The sequence below is a fragment of the Phocoena sinus genome, chromosome 18 (genome assembly GCF_008692025.1).
Source record: "Phocoena sinus isolate mPhoSin1 chromosome 18, mPhoSin1.pri, whole genome shotgun sequence".
Lineage (NCBI taxonomy): Eukaryota > Metazoa > Chordata > Mammalia > Artiodactyla > Phocoenidae > Phocoena > Phocoena sinus.
The window spans coordinates 72,029,796-72,055,907 of NC_045780.1; positions in this window are offsets into that span (position 1 = coordinate 72,029,796).

Here is a 26,112-nt window from a genome sequence, read left to right on the forward strand (position 1 = left end):
AGTGTATAAAGAAAGCAGCTTAGGAACAGATACATTTAATTGGCTCTACCTAAATTCAGATTCCTGAATCTAGACAGGCTTTTCAGTCAAGTTACTTGGATGGGCAAAATTTCATGACTAATTTCAGTGACTATGACTCCTACTTGCCTGTGAAGGTACAACTTAGTTTCAGAAAAGAATACAAATACAAAAGTCCCTGAATCACTTCTGTGACTGTAAGAAGGCGGGGAGCCCTGAAAGCCAGGACTGTCCCTTGGTCAGATTAAAGAGAAACCATGGTGGTCTTCCTAGATGGTGGGGGGAGGAGGCACAGAGAATTCTATCTCTGTCTTACTCCCCTTTCCTGAGCATCCCTGGGGAAGGGGAACTGCCTAGCTCACCACACTGTGAAATGCCCTCATCCCGTTTATTTTCCAGAGTGCTCTCCCTCAAGGGATATAAGATGCAGGGCAACTCAGCCAGAGCAAGATCCACTCAGGATAATCTTATTGAAATGAAGCCTCATGGTTGCCATCAGTCACGCTGAGGTGGTGTTAAAGGGAATTTTTTTTTTTTAAATTCCGAAGCAAGGGATAGTTTTATTCTCTGATCAGAGAATGGAGAGGTGTGAGCTCTCGTTGTTGAGTAGGACAAGGGTGGGGCTGCTTTTTGTTTGTTTTGTTTTTGGGGGGCTGCTTTATAGGGATCACATCAGCAGGGGAAGGGGGCAGGGTTCTCACAGGCAGGCGCAGGCGAGTTGCTCGGTTCCAGATCCAGTGCCTGGAGCAGGGTCTCTGCCCAGGGCCCGCCGAGCTGAGGTGTCGGCACAGCCATTTTGCACCAGGAACTCTGGCTTGAAGGTCCCGGTGCGAGCCCTCTGAACATGGCACCCTTGTGAGCAATGAAACTAGACTAAGCACAAAGGGAAAAAACGGTTAGACTTTGTTTTATGAACCGAATTCTTTTTGTATTCCCCGGGAATTGTTAACGGGCTTTGCTGATGATAGGAGGCCTCCAGAGAGCTATAGGGAGAAGCTGGTGACTTTGTCCTGTGTCGGCCTTGACAAATCGGACTGAATCACAGTGTATTTGCCTGGGGGTTGAGAGAGAGGACAGTGCACCGTTCATTTCATGGGGATTTCACTGAACATTTTCCACCGCCGAACTCCTCAAACAATCAGCGTTCCCTTCTGGATCTCAGAACGGACACTGCTTCCATAGATGCTGCTGCTGCTACCAGCCCCTGTGCACTGCGTGCTTCCTGCAGGGCAGACCTGCGTGCTTCCTGCAGGGCAGAGGCTGAGCACATGTAAGGTCTCATGTACTTACGCAGCCCTTTGGGGCAGACACTACGAATCTCCCACCACTTCTGAGCAACTGAGGCTCGGAGAAGGTACACGCGCCCGCTGCCCGAGGCCACCAGAATCCCATGCAGCCAGACCGAATCAAGGTCTGGATCGCGATCACCTCCCTCTTCAGGTCCGGGTGGAGGACACAGAAAGAGGTGGCTCAGATGCTTTGAGAGCCCTTGACTCTCCTGAGCATACGGAAGCTGCAGGAGGGAATCCTCCCCAGAGAGCCAGCTCCCTTTCTAGACCATTCTCTCGGTGGTGTGGCTCCCACATACAACCAGTCTACTTTTCTAGGGAGAACTCAGTTAAAGAGTTCTGTAGAGCATAGTGCCTGTGTAGACCCAGATCGGAGAAAGGTTTTAGAGAAGCATATGTTGATCTATGACAATCAGGAAACGATTAACCTCGGAGAGGTCCCCAGAATCTCTCATACGTTTCCCTATGCAGGTGTCTTCTAAATTGTAAATTCATCAAAAGGCATCAGTGTTTGAGGGAGCAGACACCCTGGGGTGATACCTTGCAGTACTGAGTATTTTCTAAAAGATAAGAAAGGTGCATTTTTGTCTTCTGGTGGACACAAAATGTTGTGATGGCCTTAAAGGCAAATATTTATACATTGAATTATATTGATGTTCATTGAAGTTCTTACCCATGTGCAGCCATATACATATATACGTTTTTCTTCTCCATACTGAAATATTTATCATTGAAGAATTTGTATAGAATTATTCATATATGGAAACTGTATAGTTCGTGCGTTGCCTACAAAAAAATAAATATATTAATAAAAATAGAACATAGTGACTAAGGGGTCAGCCTTGGATGTCCTACATACCTGAATTCTAATTCCTGCTATGAAACTTACTAGCTTTGCCATTTGGGGAACATTAGATTATGTAAGCTTTTAAACTGTTACATGTAATGGAAATTTCTATTGTTTTATGCAATAGAAATTGGATCCAGTTAACTTAAGAAAAACAAGAATTTGTTACCTGGCTGCCAGGAATTGCTCTGGAGTGAACAGAAGGCTGATGAGCAGGACTTGTAGCCAGCATGACCCAAGCAGCTCCAAAAGGTTCTGGAGGACACCTGAGCTTTCTTGGAAGATTCTTGGAAGGACACTTGGGCTCTGTCTCTGGAATTAATGAACTCCCCTGAAGAGAGAGTCTGAGTCTGCGTTAGATCAAAGACCATGTTTTGGGTGTATTGGGACAGTGACAAGAAGAATCTGAGAGGAGGAGTCTCTAAGAGACATCCTCCTTCTGTGGGGTATAAGCAGACTCCTGACTTTAACCTCCTCCCAAGGCTGGGGTTAGGCGAGAGAACAGCAGCTGGAAAAATAAGCCGCTGCATAATACTAACTACATCAAAGGTCCAACGGGTTGTTTAAGAGGATTCAATGAGATTTTGCATGTGTACTTAGATAGGATGGTATATCTTTAGTTGCCCCAGAATTGGAAAATAGGCTTATCGGCTGAGGTGTCATCAGGAATAGTTTCTTCTAATAGACGCTATTAGAAGAATGTCTAATGTCTAACAGACATTCTAAGAAGGTCCCTTCTTTAGGGCTTATTTGGATGTTAAGCCTGACCACCGAGCAGTGAATGCTGTTGGTGCTTTGTCCAGATCCACTGACCAAGACAGCACACCCAGCCCTCAGTTGTGAGAGCTGCTATCGGCTCCTAGCTTCCCTTGCTTCTCCAGAGAATCCCCCTCAGATGGTTGGGGCCAAATTCCTGCAAAATTATCACCAGCCCTGCTGCACCCCCGTTTGCCCCAGCCTGTGAGGTGACTTGCAGACAAGATGGATGGGCTGTTACAGGGTTCAAAAAACCAACCCTTCTTCTTCTAGACAAAGACAGTGCTGCAGTGTGATTCATCCTTCGAGCTCCCTAGTGCATCAGGTCCATTCTCACATCCTCAGTAAATCTTGTGCTCCCAAATCTGTCTCAGACTCTGCTTCTAGGGGAAGCAAAGCACATTTACCTCCCAGTCTATGTGTTGAAGGAGAGAGAAGTCATCAATATTTGCTGTATGGAGTATTAAGGGCACATTTATTCCCAACTTCTGATATTTCTTCTTTGGAAACAGTTTCAATTAAAAACAAAAAAAAGCACATGGCCAGCTAGGAAATCTATAACGAGACATGAAGGAACAGATGGATGTGTGTCAAGAGACTTGGGATTTCGGAAGTAAATCTAAATCTACATGGAAGAAAAGGAGTAGACCTCAAAGCATACCCTGCAGTCTAAAAGCCCTCAAACAGGGTATTTAAAGCATGAGGAGCTGTTTCAACTTATTATTACATCAGCAAGGATGGTTGGGGCCCCAGATAAGTTAGCAGAGCTCAGAAAGGACTCAGGAATGAGTCCCCCCAAATCTGCTTAGAATCTACTGAGAAGCATGTTTTTAAAGTTGCATGGAGCAGTTAGAGAGTCTTCTTGAACACTTAGGCCGCTGTTCTAAGGAACTGGTAAAAATGTGAGCCAATTTCAGAGGGAGATACCAGGAAGATTAAGTATTGCTCCACACTCAAAGAATAATTGGAGGAGTTTTAGGAGGACCCAGTTCACATGGGTCAGGATACGTGTCACCTGTTTCCCTGGAGAATATGCCTGAGAGATTTATGGAATTAGGACTCCAGGAAGATAAGGCCCATTAAAAACAAAGCTGTCACCTATATAGTATGTCTGCCAAAACTGTTTAAGTTGTTGCTAACCATGAGTAAACCAACAGACAAAAATAAAAATCAATTTTTAAAAGACAGAAACAACCTGAAAAACCTGCAAGATTAAAGGAGACCGAAAAGATATGACAATTAAATGCAAAGCATGAATCTTGATTGGATCCTGGATTAACAAAACAAATAACCAAAGACTGACAGCGCTAGAGGAAAATATTGGGACATTTGGAGAACATTGGGTGTGCTGTATGTTAGAGAACAGTGTAAAATTAATATTAAGATGTCCTCAGTGTGGTCATTCTATTATGGGTATTTAGAAGTTCCTTTTTTTTCTAAAGGACAAATACTGAAGTGTTTAGGTGTAAAGTGTCATTATGCCTGCAAATAGTTCTCAAATGTGTAAGCAAAAAACAACACAAACATACATGTAGAAAGAAAAATCTTAATGTAGCAAAATGCTCAGAATTGCTGAATCTAGGAGAAAAATATATGGGTGTTCATTGTATTTTTCTTGCAATAGTTTATAGGTTTCAAATTTACCAATATTAAGTGGTATGAGAAATATACTGATTGATTTGAAAAATTAATTTCTTGTCCTTTTATTTCACAAAAGATAAAGCTTTAAGAAAACTAGAAAGAAGGTTGAGGTTCACACTAGGGTAGGAGGTGGTCTGATGGGAAATAACTTCAGAGTTCAGTTTTCCCACTCAGAAAAGGAAGGTAGAAAATGTGGTGTGAACTATGGATGCCTTTGGCAGTCCCAGAACTTGCTAATTTCCTACATTTTACTATGGGAGACACCTAGAAATATGTTAGCAAAAGAAAGCTTTGGGCCAGAAAGCAATGAAAAGATAGTAACAAAATTGGGTACTCACATTCAACCCAGCTCTACAAGAGGTTCAGAAGGGAAAAAGGAAATGAAAAAGCGTGGACAGAGCTGATCCTTTCCTAAAGGAGGAGGGAAAAATTGGAAGCTGAGTGAAATAGATCCCAGTTCTGCAGGAGGTGGTGGGTCCAGACACAGATCTTTGGCAGAGTTTGGGCTAGATTATTGGTCCTCACTAGGCCCCTAGGGTCACAACTTCCAGGAAACTTGAGGGCAGCTTCAGTTCTTGAATGTAAGACAGGTGATTCTTCAGTTACAAGAACATGAGTGTGGGATGGGTGTGGCAGAACTGGTATCTTGGGGTAAGAGACAACAGCAGTGGCTGACAGACTCTGTAGGACTGAAATGTAATCTTCCTAGAGGGGATGGAGGCTACTTAGCTACAGGTTTCTGATGGGGATTGAACAAAATAAGAAGTTTAGGATAGATTATGTTTGATTTTTATTTTCTTTGGACTTTAAAGTTGGGATATTAATCTTTCTGTGAAATTTAACTTATATAAAGGGTAATAGGAATTAATTTGGGGACCTAAAATTTCTTTAAGAATTTACCAAAAGTAGAGCTTTATTTTTGAGACATCTGTATGTTAAATGGATTGATCTTTATATCAGCATTTTGCCAAACCTGGTGGAATATATGGGATAAACAGATTGGGTAAAATTTAGGACAGAAATTAGAATCAAGAGTAAATCGTCAACGTTTGGGAAAAGTAGGGCCCTGGAGTTCATTAATGTCCTGCTTTTTGACCAATTTCAGGGCTGCGTGAGCAAATGGTCACAGGCCACTGCTAGTCCCAGAAGTGCACCTACATGGGAGCATGGTAGAATTGGGGGAAAGGTTCTATTTTCCAACATAAAATCTTTAACCTTTAAAAGAAAGAATCACACATATTAGTTCTAGCCACTTTATCAGGCTTGGCCACCGAGAGTAAGTTGTATACACACTCAGATACTTGGAAGGCTATCACACAGCTTTTTAACTGGTCATCAAGGCAAGGTGGTCACTTTTCCCACAACCTGAGTCCATGCTCATCTTCTGGGAGGAGTCTTACCTGTGCGGGTGCTGCAGCCTTAGGAAACCAGTCAAGTTAGCTTGATTCTCGTGGCCACTTTCACTTCAGAACATCATGTTTACTGAACTGGCGTTTTCTGAATGGGCAGGCTGAGGTGCCACGCCCTCAGGAAAACAAAACAAAACAAGACAAACAAAACAAAACAATCCAGTGGCCCTCTAGATTGATGGAAGGCAGTCAGCAGTCAAATAAGTATCAGTAACCCCTTATTGCCTGATTATATATAGAAGCTCTGGCTCAAGAGTTTTTCCACCTGCAAGATTCTTAAGATTGTTTGCTAATGAATTTCTTGCTTGTGTGTGTGTGTGTGTGTGTGTGTGTGTGTGTGTGTGTGTGTGTGTACTACTTGGTGGGTTTGATGGATTTGCTGTGACCCAGGGGTGTTCAGGTACTTCTCTTTGTGTGGCCTTTGGTTGGATCTGCTTCCACAGTCTTGAAATGAGATCCCAGGCCCCCTCTGGTCATGTTTTCCATAATATTTTGCAGAAACCCATAAGCAACACAAACATTCTGACCATCAGCAAATTGGCCTCAGAACTTTCCCTACATTTGTATATGTTTTTTTGTTTTGTTCTTGCTTGCAGTTTGCAAAATTTCACCAGATGACCTCGAGTGCTATAAAAATAGCTGACTCATAGTGAAAAAGAAAATGGCATGGACCCTTAAAATCAGCATGGTAGAGAAAATGCCATGCAGTCCTGGGGAGAGATTCATTTCCTTATGAGAAGTCCTTCTTATTCAACTTTTTCTTTAAAAATAAAATTTGGGGGACTTCCTTGGTGGCGCAGTGGTTAAGAATCTGCCTGCCAATGCAGGGGACATGGGTTTGAGCCCTGGTCCAGGAAGATCCCATGTGCCGTGGAGCAACTAAGCCCGTGCACCGCGACTACTGAGCCTGCGCTCTAGAGCCTGCAAGACACAACTCCTGAAGCCCACGTGCCTAGAGCCCCTGCTCTGCAACAAGAGAAACCACCGCAATGAGAAGTCTGTGCACTGCAATGAAGAGTAGTTCCCACTGGCCACAACTAGAGAGAAGAGCCTGCGAGCACAATGAAAACCCAACGCAGCCAAAAAAATTAATTAATTAACAAACTAATTAATTAAAAAAATTTTTGATACCCTCATATCACAGTCAGATAATAAATTTTCATTCTGTTTAGAGTGAGAAAGAATAGAGGCAATGGAAGAAATAACAGGGTTCAGGTTAATAGGAGATGACAACTTGAACAAACCGGAGGTGGCAGCCCTGCGAGGTCCATGGCTCAGTGACTGTGACAGGCAATTAGCGATCACAGCAATAGGAGGCAACAGAGATGCACAGAGCGCTTCCTGGCCCCTCTGCTGCTTCCGATCATTCATGTTGTTTGCAGAGACAAACAAAGACGAATGTATGTTTGGTATTTTTTTAAAAAACAATGAGTTAGATTAGGAAGAAGGAGAAAGACAGAATCACGAGATTAGAAGACCCCCCGTTCTAATGAAGACAGTTTTCCCCCACTCATGCTGTAGTAGAGGAAATGCAACTTGTCAAACTATTTAATAGCAGATCTTAATTTTTTTTACATGACATAATAGAATTTGAAGCAATTTTTAGAAGTCACCTGGCGTATCCAGCACAGAACACTGATGGTTCTTTTCCACATGCAACAATTTGGCTTTTTTTTTTTTTTCTCTTTAATTTCACGCTTCTGCCTCTATATAAGTTAATAAAATTGGGAAATACACATCAATAAAAATAAACTTGTATTTACTAATATATCTGTTTAATTTTTAAAAAATGTAATGCTCTGTAGATAGATGAACTTGGTGTTGTAGTTAATGCTGTAACCTCCTGCATAAATGTAACTGTACAGTGAGTTACTGTTATTTCTGCATATCACAGTTTGTTCTAGGATACAATATCTTCAGAGGTGTTCTCACTTTCAAGAAAATGGAGAATAAAATTAATGATACAGTTAGTTAGCAGCCCATACCCCAAATACTTTGCAGTTTTACCCCTACACACATGGACAAATCATTTCCACACAAAGCACATACTCTCAAATGCAAATCTAAATCAACCTTTTTAAATTAAATACCGAATGCTTGAATAATCTTCATATATTTAAATATTGTGGGGGCTTCTCTGGTGGCGCAGTGGTTGAGAGTCCGCCTGCCGATGCAGGGGACGTGGGTTCGTGCCTGGGTCTGGGAGGATCCCACATGCCACGGAGCGGCTGGGCCCGTGAGCCATGGCCGCTGAGCCTGTGCATCTGGAGCCTGTGCTCTGCTACGGGAGAGGCCACAGCAGTGAGAGCCCCAAGTACCGCAAAAAAAAAAAAAAAAAAAAAAATATTGTGGACATACTAAAATTGGAATATAACAATGGAAAATATAAACTGTCAGATAAGACCAGTAGCTAGCATTATCAATGTATCATATGATCACCTGAACTGCAGTATAAGAAAAAAATCTCAAAATGACAGAATCATGTTTGCCATGTATGCACTATGGAAGCAGAAAAGTTAAGATGCTAAAGTGTTGGACGTATGAATTCAGAACTGATCGACCAGCTTGTGTTACCGTTCCAGGTTTCCATAACCTTGAAGCAGATGTTTCTGAATACTCATTTATCTAGAGACTGAGTATAATGAAATGAAAATATAGAAACATTTACTTGAATGCATCAGTCTGCAAAAATGCAACTTTATGGTAAAGAGACATTTAAATAAATCTACCCTTATTTATTTTGCTAAATGAATATTATCATGAGATTATGGGATTTGGAATTTCAGTTAAAGTCAATTTAGGAATGATACCTTAAAAAAGTCCATTTTACTACTCCACAGTCACACCTATTTTTAAATTAAAGTTTATTTATCAGTTTGCTTACTCCTGTCATCACCCAAATATTAAAAGGTTTCAAATTATTTTCAGGTGTTTCTAACAAAGTTCACTTTCAAGAACAAATATAAAACACTTTTGAAGATATTGAAAAGAATGTGGTATTGTCTTTCAAAAAGTGAAAATCCAAACAATATTTTGAATCATGATAATAACATTGGTATAATGAGATTTTGAAATTATTAACACACATTCAGATGTACACATTTCCATTAAACATAAGTTTGAGTTTCTTTTTTGTTCTAGGGTTGATTCTCCCAAAACAAGAGACAAAAAAAAAGACATGGTCTCTGCCTACCTGGAGCTCACAGTTTAATAAAAGAAATAAAACCTAAGCAAATATCTGATAAAATTGAGGTATGTTTATAATACAAAGAAAAATGGAGGCTAGTTGAAAAAAATCCCAGAAAAGCCAGCTATTTCCATGACTATGCTAGGTTAGGTTATTTAGGGCAACCATCCTTCCAAACACAACTAAAAAGGCTAGATACAATGTAAGATAAATCTTAAAAGCCTGAAGAGGGGATAATATTGATAGAAATTATTTGGTGAAATTTAAGAAACACAGGAATCCAGAGGGATAAATAGAGATCTATAGCTGATTTTCTCCTGATGAATTTGTCACACCTTGGAAAGATTATCATTGGTAATGAGAATTCTAAGAAATTTATTTCCGATAGAAGGAAAATGATCCAAACAAGGTCAAGATGGAATTAAAAGCAAATAAAATGTAAATATGCCGATTCATCGAAATGATTGAATAAATCAGTGAGACTAAAATCTAATTGCTTTTAAAAAAGAAAAACTAAATGACAACACTAACAAATATGATGGGAAGGGTAAGTGGAGATAAAGATCTCAGATCTTTGCATCGTACATTACATTAAGGGATTGAGAGATGTAGAGAAAGCCTTTACAAGATGAAGACAAATCTTAAGCAAAAGAATATTGACAGAAATCAAAATGACACCAACACATTTTTGTTTTTTGAATGCTTATTACCAGTGTGTACCAGACACCATGCTAGGTACTTCGCAAGCATTGTTGTGTTCTGTCTTTACAACCAGTTCATTGGTGTATAAGATAGAGTTGCCTGAGGGAATATAGCTGGTAAGTTATTCAGTTGCCTTAAAACTCATTTTTCTAAACCTGAAAATCAATCTCATAAAAATCTATAAGATAGGTTGGTATAAGATTAAATGATAGTATATATTTATATATTATATCCTGCACAGTGCCTAAGACAGAGAATGTACTTTAAACATTTTTTATATTATTATTGTTGTTGATTCCTTCATCCACAGCACATCAGCATCTTCTAAACTTGGACGGCCTGCATGTGTGCATGTGTGTATAAAGAATAGTTGAATGCTGATATTTATTTTACGGTAAAAGGGGAGTTTAAGTGCCTTGTTATGATGACTTTCCAGATCTGCAGTACATGACCGCTGCTACTCATAATAACTAATTATATTGTGTTATGTCATTTCCTTATGAGATGAACATTTCATTTAGTGAGAGAGGGAAGGATTCTCTGGAATATATCTCAGTCCACCTGGCTTCTTTCCTACCACTCTGTGGGCACAGATAGCAGGAGGTTTACAATGGCCTTTTGTTCACTAAGTCGAATGGACACTTTTCAGCTCTCATCTTTCTTGTATTATCAGCAGTAGTTGATGCTGTGGATCACCTCTTCTTTCTTGAACAATTTTCTTTCTCAGGTCTCTGTGAGGCCACACTCTCAGCTAGCTCCTCAGAATTTGCTGTCTTCTTTTGCTGTTCCTCTTTTTCCGAGACTCTGACAAATCTAGTCTTTCTCAAGACTTTGTCCTAGGCCCCCTTTTTCTGTCATTTTACAAAACCTCCTTAGATAATTTCAGCTATAAAAGTTGCTTCAAATAATTATGTAAGAAATACATAGCGGGCTTCCCTGGGGGCGCAGTGGTTGAGAGTCCACCTGCCGATGCAGGGGACACGGGTTCATGCCCCGGTCCGGGAAGATCCCGCATGCCACGGAGTGGCTGGGCCTGTGAGCCACGGCTACTGAGCCTGCGCATCCGGAGCCTGTGCTCCGCAGCGGGAGAGGTCACAACGGTGAGAAGCCCGCGTACCACAAAAAAAAAAAAAAAAAAAAAGAAATACATAGCACTGGAATAACATGGGGATCTTAAACCAGGATAATTCTTGTCCTCAAAATTCCTATTCAGGGGTTCACTGCAGTTTCTCTTAAGAGCTGTGCCTTCCAGACTCATGTAATTAAATAATATGAATCAGTTCTCACCCCTAATGCAATGGGCACTCGTCAGAAAATCACACATTTTGCATTAAGTTGTACAATGTAAACATAGCTTCTTTGAAATCTATCACTTATGTGACCCTCTCATGGCTGCATTTAACTATTTAGAATGTGTATGTTAGGTGGGGATGGGGATGGGGGTTGATAAAATTTTAACTTGATGATTTACAGGTATCTTAGTAATTTTCATTTTAAATGCTCTTTCTTGGAGGTCTCAGTTTACTTTGACAAACAGTATTATTTTTTCTTCAGATTTTCACTCTGCAAGGCATCTTGTACATGGACTTATTGAGCTCCCGATGACGGGCGATAAGGAAGCCAGATATACACTCAGTGTCCTTTAGATCTTGACTGTTCTCTCCTGGGCAGTAGCATTTGTGGTCTGCCCTGTAAACTCGTGATTATTGAAGTATGACTCCACATAAGAGGATCTGGGGCCATAAGCTGGTCCCATGTCTGGATTTCATGGCCTGAAATATTTGCGCAAGATTACATAGTCAGAAACAGAGCTTCTTTACTGAATCTGGGGGCTTTGATGAACCTCTAGTTTTCCTAGCACCTCTGTGTTCCCACAGAAGGGCATGTGGAAATGTCTAGATTCCCCCAATTCTATTCTTTGTGGTGGAAATGGCATGTGTAGGACTCTAGAGGCTCTCAGCCTCCCCTAGTACGGTGTGACGAGGTGATTGGCATCGTCTTCCTCTCCCCACACCGCAGCCCACCATGTGCCCCTTCTGCCTTCCCAGGGAGGAGCTTCTACTATGAGGATGTACGGAGGAGATTCTACTATGAGGATGTACAGGTTCTGCCTCAGCCCTGATTCTGGGTTATTATGGTTCTCACCATGCTCTGGAGTCGAAAGGGCAGGTTTTTCCCTCTCTCTTTCTCTTTGCTATAAACATCCTATCCCCTTCCTCCCTGAGACTACATTCTTGGGGCTCTAGTGGCAGAATGCTGTGCCCCTATGTCACCTATTTCCTCCTAGGATCAAAGGCTACTTTTATACTTGCTGTGGGGTGCTGCAGCTGGGAATGTGGAAATTGCATAGTAGACTGCTTTAATAAGAGCAGTGGAGGCTCGAAGACAGGAGTGGGGGAGGGGAGAAGAAACATAGATGATCAATTATAGCAACCGTTTCACAGTCAAGCTGAGTGCAAGGGTCTTTCGAGTATATTATCATAATCATCAGTGACATAAAAATTAATTAATATCTTATTCATATTTACTAATAATAGTCTTTTATGTTGAATTAGATGTTTAGAGATATGTGAGCTTCACCTCTACTTTCAAAGGAGTAAATAGCAAATCATCAGTTTTCAGACTGTACCGGTAGAGAGTATAGAAACTAATATACTTCCTAATACATGTTTGTCTGTGCAAGTCTGGGTATAGTGGTAAACATAGATATTCCTCCTCACCATGAGTAGAAGGTACAGCAATGCTTTTTTGTTTGTTTGCTTGCGGTACGCGGGCCTCTCACTGCTGTGGCTTCTCCCGTTGCGGAGCACAGGCTCCGGACGCACAGGCTCAGCGGCCCTGGCTCACGGGCCCAGCCGCTCCGCCCAGCAGGCGGACTCTCAACCACTGCGCCACCAGGGAAGCCCGAGAGCCATATATTCTTAATGTTCACCAGAATTTAAAATCTGAATTTTTTATCCTAAGCTAATTATAGAGGGATGCAGGCAGGGAAGTAGAAAACAGAATTGAAAACAAAACTAAGACCAAGCTAAGGCTAGAAAACATAGGATGCTTGATCCTCCATGTTCAGGAAAAAAAGAGAAGCAGATACATGATAGATTTTGACAGTAAGTAAATAAGTTGTAGTGCTTGTGGCTTCGGGTGCTGCTAACATAATGTTTGTTATTTTCTTCTTTCACTCCTGTATATCTTAATGTTTGCAAAGGTAAGATGTGTAAGAGACTTAAATAAATATTAAAACTAATGCTGATTCTGAAGACAGAACAATCATGCCAAAATAATATAATTATAACCTCTAGGTTGGTTGTGAATGGAAATGGACAAAAAATATTTGATAACATTTAACAATCGAAAGGCAGAAGATGCATAGTGGACATTATGAAATTTATTTAAGGACACAGAATCACGACTGCATGAATGAAGAGAAATTCCACATTTCTGAATTAACACTTGGAAACTGTCACTCCTCCACGTATTTATTTTAAATTAAATGCAGTTTTATTCAGAATCCCAAAAGGGTTTCAGGAAAAGTTAAACGATATAATTTTACAGTTCCTGTCTGCTCAGTCTTTCTTTGCTTGGATATCACATTTGATATAGTGCTGCCGTCACAAATTACATAGACTTGGTGGTTTACAGCAACAGAAATGGACTCTCTCTTTATTCTAGGGGTCAGAGGTCCAAAATGCGGGTGACGTCAGGGCTATGCTCCCTCTGAAGGCTCTAGGGGAGATCTTTCCGTGCCTCTTTCAGATTCTTGCAGCTCCAGCCATTCCTTGGCTTATTGCCTCGTAACTCCAATCTCTGTCTTGGGTTTTTGCATGTCCTTCCCTCTATGTCTGTGTCTTCTTCTCTTACTTGACATTGGACCTAGGATCCACCAAGAGCATCCATCCAGGGTGAGCTCATCTCACAATCCTTTACATAATTATATCTTGCAAGGATCACATTCACAAGATCACATTCACAGATTCTGAGATGTGGACATAGATTCTGAGGGGCCATAATTCAACCCACTACTGGTATCAATTCCTCCCCCATTTTATAGTAACCATGCCTGATCTATTTACTTAAGTGCAACTGACCCGGCCTTCCAACATTAGCAGGGTTTATATAACCCACGACAGGCGTATTACATGATTCCACCCTTCCGGCCACAATAACTGGTTCACTGGTTTAAACCAGTCTGTATTTAGGGCTGCATTTCTATGTCATAAATAGCAAAAGAAACTAATGCCTAAAAGCGTAAAAAAAAGTTTTAAAAAATCAGTCAAGTATTCTCAGTGTACAGGCCTTAGTTTCAAAACTCATTGTTGGTTTAAATAAACAATTTTGCTCTGTCAACATTTTTTTTCTTCTGATTATTTATTTTTAGGTTTTATAACATAGACATGCTCAATCTTATTATGATTAGTATATTAAATATTCACAGCTGGACTTTATATAGAAATTAGTGTTACCATGTTTGAAAATGTATAAATTGTCCTCTGCCTTAGGCAGTAATCTTTGGTATTTAATTTTAAAATAAATGCATTTAGTTTTTTAAATATAGGAACAATCAGAAAAATGGAGTTTGAGTGAACAAAGGGGAAAAATTAAACTAAGGCAATATCACTAGTGTAAAATGATCTGTAGTATATGATAAAACCGTGGCATTAACTTCATATTAGTATTCATATAAATACAACTAAATATAGGGCAGAGCAATAGATTATATAATAAGCAATAAAACAAAATAAGTCCATTTACCTTTAAGGTTTACAGGTGACTTATAGATGGAAACACATTGGATTCATGGGGGGAAACAATCTCCATCTAGGTAGATGAAAAATAGTCTATCTGAATACTTAGTAGAATTAAAATGCATCTGAAGCAGAAGGAAATGTCATTGAATGAAATAACAGTAACCGCCTGTGGAGTAGAGCCTGTTTCACGCTGGATGGATTTTTAGTAAGCGTCTTCTCATCCTTTCAAGAGGAGTTAGCAAGCCATGGAAAAAATGGAAAAAACCAGCAGCATACACACTTACATCACGGTTCTTTCCCATCGCCCATCCAGGAAAGTTCACTGCCATTGCAGTGGGAGCGTGGATTAATGTCTAACTTACTGCAGCCTGACATCCCCATCTATCTCCAACTGTCATGCAAGTGTGAGGCATGCTGAATGGAAGATGGCTCAGAAATGATGCAACTCACTCAGGCCACAAAGAACTTCTTATCCATACAGCATTTGGCCAAAGCCCCAGGGTTCTCTTGGATTCAAGATAGGAGAAAAAATTAAATAAACTGGAGGATGATAGAGTGGAAGGCATGAAAATTATACACTGTATTTGATGTGAAATTTCCTTGGTGTTTCCGTTTGGACATTAAGCAATGTTTACTGGAATCATGTTGACATTTGCCACTGCACCCTTTGGTATGTCTTAAAGAGAAAAAATAACTTACAAGAGTAAAACCTAGATTTGAAGTGGAATTCTTTTTTAAAATCGTTTTTTTCCTTCTTCTGTATTTATTTGTCTTTTTCCTTGCTGGTGAGTCTAGACTGGACCAAAGGATAGGCGGAAACCTTTTTGTTCATATTTGATGCTGTTTTTCATCTCTTCTTGAAGATACTGAAGGTGTTTGCTTTTGCTTTTGTTTTTTTTTAGAAATAGCATGAAGTGTGTTTCTGCATCAGCATCTTGCAGCAGACACCCCTGGTGGTAGAAACAGAGATCCGAACTCACTTTCCAATACCACACTTTCAAGCTGCCTAAGTGACTTGGGCTTCTGATCTTTGAATATTTCAGAGGCCAAAGGGGCCACAGCATTTCTGCAACACTGGGTAATTCGGCACACAAAAGCCCTCAGCACTGGTTTTGCTAGAAGGAGTCATTTCCAGGTTATTCCATAAGCATGTATTTAGTTAAGACTGTGTGAACTGTATGTACCAGGCACAGTGGGAACAACAAAAACAAACAAAAAGCAGAACACAACAGACCTGCTTTTGAGCAGCCCAGAACTGCTTGGCGTTATGGAATTCTGGGCTTGGGCCAGAGACTCCGAGGTGATCTTCTTCAACATATTTATCTTGTAGATGAGACAACTGAATTTGGGAGATATCAAAGTATGTGCCCAGAATCACATGATAAATGTACTAACAGGAAAAAGTCAGTTCACAAATCTCATCAATGCTCTTTACCCTCCTACTCCATGGATAGCAGAGAAACAACAACAGTGGAGATGAGGGGAGGAAAAGGAAAGCCTCTAGAAGACTAAATTACATACCCACAGCCTGAGGAAGAATTCTTGGAGCTGACAACTGGGTATCGAGTGGATGCTTAACTCACAGTATGAGATAGTCATAGACTTTAGCACAAGAATGGAGACAAAAATGATATATTTAGGAAACAGTAAAGAGACCTGTATGCCTATAGCAAGGTTTTAACCTAAACACATGAGATGAGTTGATAATGGAGAAGAAGCAATCCAGGCTGTACTCAAAAGGCCTTGGAAGTTAACTGGAAACAGATGTGAATGATACAATTTAACACATTGAAGTGAAAATAAATAACATTAAGAGCTCTTAAACTAATAAAAATCACTCTACTTTTTGGAAGCCAATTAAATACAGGAATGCTTTTGTGTTAACTTTATTAAATGTAAGACATGGACAAATGGATGATGGCTTTTTGTTAAGTATGCTGCCTACCACATACACAACATTTGCTTTGTATTTTAAAACTGAATTGTAAATTTGAAGTCAAATATTTTCTTGTGCTTATGCATATTCTATCTTCCAATTTACCACTGGCTGGTCTGCAGGTTGGCATGCTTCTGTGCCTGTCATGCAGCATTCACAAAATTAAAATCTCATTTAAAGGGAAACATGCAAAATGTTTTGACATTTAAAAACTTTCCAGACAATTTATATACAAAAATGACATTTATTCCATTGACAATTCTTGGAGGATTCAATATGGTCATAGGGCGGTGGGCAAAATAGGAAATGATCATTTGAGGGTTTTGGAATCACTTTGAACAAGGAGTGCTTATGAAGTAAAAATAATTTAGAATGACAGTATATGTGTGGGTACTGATTAATCATACGTTAAAAGCAAACAGAGATTTAAAAGTGTAGGGCTTTAATATCCCACATTCAGGAGATGTGTGGATTTTTAAACAAAGAATGTGTGTATGTGGAAGAAACATTCTCTTATTTTAAAATCTCTACATACAGGCTAAATCATAGCATAATTCATTTTTTTAGGTTATATAATAGTTAAACTGAAGAATCTGTTCATAAGTTATTCATAAATATTCCATTTTGTTTGCTTTATTCATTTGTATTATCCAATAGTTGGAGGTACCCTTAAACGTCAAGGAATAGAGCTAAAATTATTCTGCAAAAATCTTATTTTATAACAAAAAGCCGTGGGGTTTGAACTCAGTGAAATTCTGGTAAAATAGAGAAATTTTTTTTCTTTACTTCAGATTTTACTGCAGCAAATCCCCAAATTAGTCTTGCCCCTTTTAAAGGGAATTGCAATAAATAGCTAAAACTGACCAATTTCTCCCCACATTTTTCTTTAAATAAGGAGATAATTTTTAAATCACAGCTTTTATATTGCCGAATCTAATAAAAACATTAATGCTGTATATAAACATACAAGGGAATATTGTATGACCACAGAAAGGCAGATCTATCTATACTTGAGATTGCAAAAAAGAAAAAAACCCACAAAAATAGTGATTCCCTTATATTGTTTACACCTAGTATTGCCTAGAGAAAGAGAAATAGGCAAAATGCAATTTGAAAGTCATTTTAATCCTTTTCAATCTACAAGTGTATATTTGCAGTTTAAATTTTCTTAGTAAAAGAAGGCTTAGAATGACACTGGTGATGGACAGAAAATCATACTTCTTTTGAACACAGGGGTAATTTTTTAATGTTTATTAGAGACCCAGGTTTGAAAGAGTGTGGGAAAGCAGGATACAAAAACATTTGAAATGAAAAACCTTTACGTTATACTTCTTGCAATCTTTTATAAGTTATATTACACTTGGCTGCACAGAAACACAGTATTTGGCAAAGCCAGTGTACACATTTGGTACTTTCATTGGAGGGATGTTTTTTATTGCTTATTAACTTAGTTGTTAACTGCAAACAAGGGTGCATGGTGAAGTCAATTATTTTTATCTAAAACAATAAATATTCCCCTCAGAATGTTCTCTTTTCCTTCTCAACCACATTAATTCCCTTTCTGCTCTAGAACTCTGACCTAACTTTTGATTTCCTTGTATAGAATACTCCATCACCTTCTCCCTCCTCCAAGCTTTAATCCTGTGTATTTCTGAGAAATGAGAGCCTCATTCATTCTTTTATCAAACATTTCAGTCCAGACATGTGTAACCTCCTCTGGAAACATATTCCCGTTGACATTTGTTCACACAGCCTACAACTGACACTGACACCCAGAACTGTGTTGTTTTTTTTTTTTTTTTTTTTTTTTTTTTTAATGCGTTACGCGGGCCTCTCACTGTTGTGGCCTCTCCCGTTGTGGAGGACAGGCTCCGGACGCGCAGGCTCAGCGGCCATGGCTCACGGGCCCAGCCGCTCCGCGGCATGTGGGATCCTCCCAGACCGGGGCACGAACCCGTGTCCCCTGCATCGGCAGGCGGACTCTCAACCACTGCGCCACCAGGGAAGCCCCAACTGTGTTGTTTTTATTTCCATATTTATAACACTAGTGTACAAATCTTCTTTTATGACTTTACTCACATGGTCTTTGAAAGAACATAAATTTTATGCCTTTTTTCCCAGATATATTTCCCCAGATATCTATCTATCCATATAGGTATAGATATAGATATAGATATAGATATCACATGTGAAATATCTAATGCCATTTTTGCTTACATATCCCACAACCACTTTTCATGCTTATATACCTCCATAAGCAGGTATGGGAGGAAAGGGCAATGCTTTTAATATATGCATTTATAGTTCATATAATACATACAAACATATTTATATGCACACACACACACACACACACATACACACAGAAAGAGAAACCCATGTTTAAAAGAGTGTGGGCAAGCAGAATAGAGCATTTGAAATGAAAATAATCTTTCCATAGTACCTATTGAGAGGGGTGAGATTGGGGGCATTTGCTAGATCCTTCCTCTGAACAAAGCCTAAAGCCAAAGTGACTTTTCTCTCAGTTGAAAAAAAATGGCACTCAACAAGAGGTTTGTTATTCCCCTTGCGTTCTTCCCAGTGGGAAACTAACTGCAGCATAAATATTAAGGAAGCAAGGAAATCAGAGCTTCAAGCCCGGATGAGCAGATGACAGAACAGGCTTGCCTTTGCCTAACTAGGTGGGAAAACAGACCCTTTGGATTCAGAGAGTAGATGGAGCCATCTCCTGGTTCTCTAAAATGCTCGGAGACAAAGTCCTGAGACTTTATCAGAATTATTATGAGGTGCTGTGTAAATATGGATCTGGAATGAGCAAGTGGAATTACTTATCTATTAAGATGGATGTTGCTGACAAAATTGCTCTCCAGTTCAGTCCAAGGATTTCCATCAGGTCCATATTTCTCCTGAAGAAATTGAGTACTGTATGTGCAATCAAGATTAAAAGCACCAAGTAGGAAGCTTCAGTGATATCCTTAGGGTGGCATACACATTTCAGGTGGCACTTAAATCTTCATTACATATACACGCCATTTTTAATTTTTTAATCAATTTTATTGGAGTATAGTTGCTTTATAATGTTGTGTTAGTTTCTACTGTACAGCAAAATGAATCAGCTATATGTATACATATATCCCCTCTGTTTTGGATTTCCTTCCCATTTAGGTCACCACAGAGCACTGAGTAGAGTTCCCTGTGCTCTACAGTAGGTTCTTATTAGTTATCTATTCTATACATAGTATCAGTAGTGTACATATGTCAATCTGAATCTCCCAATCCTTCCCACCCCCTCTTCCCACTTGGTATCCATACATTTGTTCTCTACATCTGTGTCTCTGTTTCTGCTTTGCAAATAAGATCATCTATGCTGTTTTTCTAGATGCCACGTACATGCGTTAATATACGATATTTGTTTTTCTCTTTCTGACTTACTTCATTCTATATGACACTCTTTAGGTCCATCCATGTCTCTGCAAATGACCCAATTTCATTCCTTTTTATGGCTGAGTAATATTCCATTGTATATATGTACCACATCTTCTTTATCCATTCCTCTGTTTATGGACACACCATTTTTTATACAACACAACTTTAAATAAACAGAATCAGCAGTTTGCTAAACAGAAACACTGGGCCCCACATAAGATTCATGCATCCATACTTACTTAGAACTGTCCTCAAAAAATGGAATTCAGAGAGGATTTGTGTGTAGATGATAGTTGGACTGGGAGACTTTCTTACAAGATCACTAAGATATAATACGTAGAAGTAATGCAGCTTAATTTAGTATTATCCTAGATAGTGCAAATGCTTTTGCAACATAGTAAGACCTTTTACTACTATATTTTTGCTTTATTGTAAAGTTTCAATTTTAAAATTATCATGAGACATTATATCCAGATTGCTTTATACTGTAGTTCTTCAACTTATTTAGCTTGTGAGGACCTTGATTGCCACTACCCATTTATTCTTTTCAATATTATATTAAAGAATGAATTGTGACAGAAGAACAGAGATATAATTATGTTCATGATGATGGAGTAATGGTGCCTGTTATTTTCAGTCACGAGGTATAAAGAGTCCCTACGGTTGACTGTAGCTACTGCTGTCTGCTGAGAAGTCCTATTCTAGTACAGAAGCAGATGTATAAAAACAAACATTTAACCTGTCACTGGGACACTCAGAAATCCTCCATTCCATCACTGCCATCAAATGCAGTGTTTCTAGGCTGGGTACAAAAGTAACCTAATACTAATACGTCATACAATCATCATAGGGACGCAAAGTCATTCTCCTCCTGGTGACACGTATCCATAAAGAAATGCTTTCCTGTGGGAACCGTGGAATCAATGCATTGCATAAAAGTGGAGCTTGAGTAACATTATGGAGGAAAGAAACCATTATTAACTTTGCTAATCTTTCCTATCAGCATTTATATTTTTCTAGAGATGAGGACAAAAACCCAAATCTCATCCCTTACCTAGGAATTTGTCTTAGAGACAGCATTTTAAAAAGTCACCATACACTTAAAAGGGTAAAATTTTACTGTTCCTTCTGTAGAATATACATTTAAAGTTCCTATTGTATTAAGTATGTTGAGAAACTCTCACTTAGATGGCATGTACTTTTATTTACAAAGTAAGTTATTTAGCACAGTGAATACCCACTTTTTCAGATATTTGAAAATTTAACAACCAAGAAAATATAAGCCCACCAAGTTACTGTGTCTAAAAATTAAATACTTTATTGTTTACAAACTACTTTTGACCTCTTTGTAGCTCCAACTCTCAGGAGAATTTTGTTTCTGCCCTAAGTGACTACTTTGGTTGTTGATTTTTATGATTAAAATAATTGAGAATGTAGCATTTCCCAATTTCTATTTTAAATTATGAAAACATATATTAAGTAACTATTATTTTCCCTTTTTAAAGGAGTATGAGGCCAACACTTTAAGTTCTTAAATTTCCTGCTTTTTTTCTTTATAATAAACAAAAAATTTTATAATATTAAATATTGGGAGTTTCATTGCTCAGTATTTTTCCATTATCTACTGTTGTATAAGTGATTTCATAAAAAATAGGTAATCTTTTAATATTAATAACTTTGTTATTTATGCTTTGGAGAAACTTGCTTCATTGTTTTTCTCTTCTGAGTGTTTCAAATATGTTATGAAAATTTTTCCATCTCTGGATGATTTCATTAAGTAAGAAAATGCTACAGAAGTGGCTGATCTCATCAAATATGGCTGTTTCAATATTTTCTCCATCTGAATGAATGTTTATTGCAATATATGTCAGATTCCTGAGCTTATGTGTTCACTATCTCGAATTATAGTAGTTATGATGAAAAGTACTAACTAAATATGTTTTTATTAGATAGTCAAAATTCAAATGATTCCAGATGTTTGTAATGTATGTTAGAGTAATTAGTGTAGTAACTAAGAAACATACTTTATCTGTGTCAATATCTACTATGAAGCAAATTCATTATGCAAAATTTTTGGTAAAGTGAGTGAATATGTGAAGTAGGAATGTGGCAGACATAGTCAGATGTACATGCAGAATTAGAGCAATAGTTCATACTTTGAAGATTTAAATTTTTGCTACATGTTTAAAAATTCTACTTATAAAGAATAAAAGTGAGTACCAATTAGGTATAATAATATAATGATCGTATTTTTAAAACAACTTTTCATGATACAATGTACTGCAATCATTCTCTAACAACCTCTCATTTTGACTTCCTATTTAGATAGGTAGAATAGTGTATTATAGAGTGAAAGATGGACTTAAACTACAAGGTAGTCACCCTCTTTTCTAGATGTTTTGAACAAGTCTCTCTCTTTTCTAGACCTTAGTCACTTGAGTAAATTACTAATGCCAGCAAACATGATATAAAGTTTTCCTATGTGTAGGAAATGACTTTGATGTGGTGATATTCTCCAGCTACTCTAACAACTAAATTATCCCAGAAATTGGAACAGAAATACTCCAAATGTATATATCCAAAAAAACAAAAACACTAATTTGAAAAGATATATGCATCCCAATCTTCATAGAAGCATAATTTACAGTTGTCAAGATATGGAAGCAACCAAAGTATTCATCAACAGGTGAATAGATAAAGTATATGTGATATATATATATATATATATACACACACACACACACATATACACACAATGGAATACTACCCAGCCATAAAAAAGAACAAAACTTTGCCCTTTACAGCAACATGATGGATTTGGAGGGCATAATGCTAAGTGAAGTAAGTCAGACAGAGACAAATACTGTATGATATCACATGTGGAATCTAAAAAAATACTACAAACTAGTGAATATAACAAAAAAGAAGCAGAGTCATGTTTATAGAGAAAAACTACTGGTTACCAGTGAGGAGAGGGAAGGGCAATATAGGAGTAGGGAAGTGAGAGTCATAAACTATCACTATCACTAGCTCATAAACGTGAGCTAGACAGGCTCAAGGATGTATTGTACAACACAGCGAATATAGCCAATATTTTGTAATGACTGTAAATGGATAGTAGCCTTTAAAAATTGCATAAAATAGTTTTAAAATTAAAAAAAGAAACACACCAAATGAACGCGCTCAAATCACATAGCATAATAAATCAACTTTAAATGGAGTCAAAAGTGAAGTAAATGAGATGGGTAAGTTAAGACTTAGGAAAGGGCACAAGCAGGCAGAGAGACCACACAACTGAATCTGAGTTGTGTGATTCTGAGTTTCATGTACACATCAGCCTCTTTCAATGGTGGTCACATTAGGAAGACTAGAGTTGATACTGACCAATGGGTTCCAAATAGATGGAATGCCTCTTGGGCTAATGACGCATCCCTGCTGTATAGGAGAGAGACGGAGACCTACCTGGCCAAAGAGGCACCTTTTTAATAAGCTACTGAAAAGCTGTGGGTCTTATCTGTGTGTCTTGGAGAAGTACATGTAAAGCCAGAATAAACCATAGGTGATGTTTCTAAAGAGTGTTGGACCTAAAGATGACAGAGTTGGTAGCCCAGAGGTGGCAGGACAATGACTTCTTTATCCTTCTTTTCTATCGTTAAGTAACATTCTTGTTTATTAGATCTTGTTTTCTATTGATTCTAACTATCTTTAGCATGCCTAATGGGTTATTATCTTACCATTAATATTTATTACTCCTTATGAATAACACCAAGGAACATGCTAACTCATTACACATGCTTAACAATCCCTATGAGTCTCACACATATCTCAAAAACTTGTGACTTATATGCTTTTAGGTTCACCGTTTCTTATGAATTTTATCTATCCAATTTTTTTCTCACCTTTTATAGCAAAATTAACTATTCTCAAATCAGTAAACTTTTGTTATTGGTTGTTAAACACATATTTCACATATAAAGAATGTATATCTATCTGTCTATTTCTCTCTCCTATTGAGTTTGTGAGTTAATTGGGGAAATTTAAAAATTATTTGTAGAAAGTGAACAAGAGAAGAGTAAGACTGCAGATTGTTAACATATGGCAGAGAATGCGATAAGCCTTCAACCATCATTTGCTGCTTCTTTTAGCTCAGTATCTGGCACTTAATGTGCACTCGCCAAATTTTTTTTTTTTTTTTTTGCGGTACGTGGGCCTCCCACTGCCATGGCCTCTCCCGTCGTGGAGCACAGGCTCCGGACGCGCAGGCTCAGCGGCCATGGCTCACGGGCCCAGCTGCTCCGCGGCATGTGGGATCCTTCAGGACCGGGGCACGAACCCGTGTCCCCTGCATCGGCAGGCGGACTCCCAACCACTGCGCCACCAGGGAAGCCCCTCACCAAATATTGGTTGAATAAGTAAGATTGAATTTGTGAAGCAAATATAATTATTAGATTATAAGGGTTAGTTTCATTAACTGGATGAGTCTATTTTTTTTGGTTGGTAAATACTATCCCAGGTCCCACAGAAATGTATAGATGTAATTATTGAGCCTTATTTATTATTTCTTGAGGGGTCATGGACAATGTGCTATAATATTCACAAAAGAAAATAAAATCACATACACCATAGTGGAGTGTGTTTGTTAATAATTTAATAAAAATTGTAGAATGGATAAAAGTAATTGTATTTGAGGGCTTAGAAACAAAACAATCTTTTTGAGCCGCACTTTCTAACTAAAACCAATTAGTTCCTTTTTCACAGCATTTTGTAATTCCTAGAATTGTATGTCAAGAGGTGAGCAGCAACAGTAGCACAGTTTGCTTAGGTTTCAATAAGTTATTTGATTAATTGTTTCCTGATGTTCTGTGGCCAAGAAGAAAAAGTATGTACAATATACATACTATAGATTATAGTACACTTTGGTTGGTTTGTAATATAGAATGGCCATTCACAAAAAATGTTGATAGGAAGCAATCTTTGGGGCTATCAAAATTCATCAATTTTATTATATTCCTTGAATATTATAGAGCATATTTATCATATTTTCAGATGGCATAAGCTCAATGAGCTAGTGGATAGGTCACCCAGGCCAAATGACAACACAATGTTCACAGCTGGTCTTTAGGTTAGAGGAAGGACTTGGAAATGTGTGAATGATTTCGGAGAAGAACCCAGGAATATTAGAGCACGTGTGCTGCAAGTTGCTGAAGTGGACAAGAGGGAAAAGCAAATACTGTGAGACTATCTTTAACACTGGTCTTGTTTTTTTTTTCCTTTGGGTTTTGTTGTTGTTGTTTTCCCCACACTGTATGTTACACACCCATGACTCATTTATTTTGTGACTGGAAGTTTGTACCTTTTAATCCAGTCTTGGTTTTTATCCTCTCTGCCATCTCTGTCTTAATTCATATATTTGGACTGTTTACATAAATAGTAATTATTGATATAGTTGCATCAATCTGTGCTATCATTGTAACTGTTTTGAATTCATTTGCATTTGTTCTTTTTTTTTTTTAATTTTCCTCTTCCTTCCCTGCCTTTCTAGATTTAATTGACCATTTAATATAATTTCATCCAATCTTCTCTTTTAGGATATCTTTTGTACTTCTTTTAAAGCATACTTAGTGTTGTCCTTAGAGCTTACAACATACATTTTAAAATAATTTAAGTTCACTTAGAAATAACATTATACTGCTTCACTTATAGTGTATGTGCCTTATAATAGTATATCCCCGTTGCTCCCTTCTGATATTGCTATTATTAATTTCCTTAATCATAAACTGTAATCACCTTATACATTGCCACTATTTTTACTTTACATAAGGAGTTATTTTTTAAATCAATTAAAATAAGAAAAATAATTTTATTTTACCTTCATTTATTCCTTCTCCTATGCCCTTTTTTATGAAGATTTCTGATCTGTAATATTTTCTTCTATATAAAGAAACTTTTAAAAATATTTTTTGCACAGTAGGTCTGCTAGCAATGAATTTCCTCAAATTTTGTTCATTTGGAAAAGCCTTAATTCTCCTTCTCTTTTGAAGGATACTTTTACTGGATATAGAATTCTAGATTGCCTTTTTTTTTTTTTTTCCTTTCAACACTTTAAAAATTTCACTCTACTCACTACTTGGTTTCTAATGAAAATCCACTGTAATT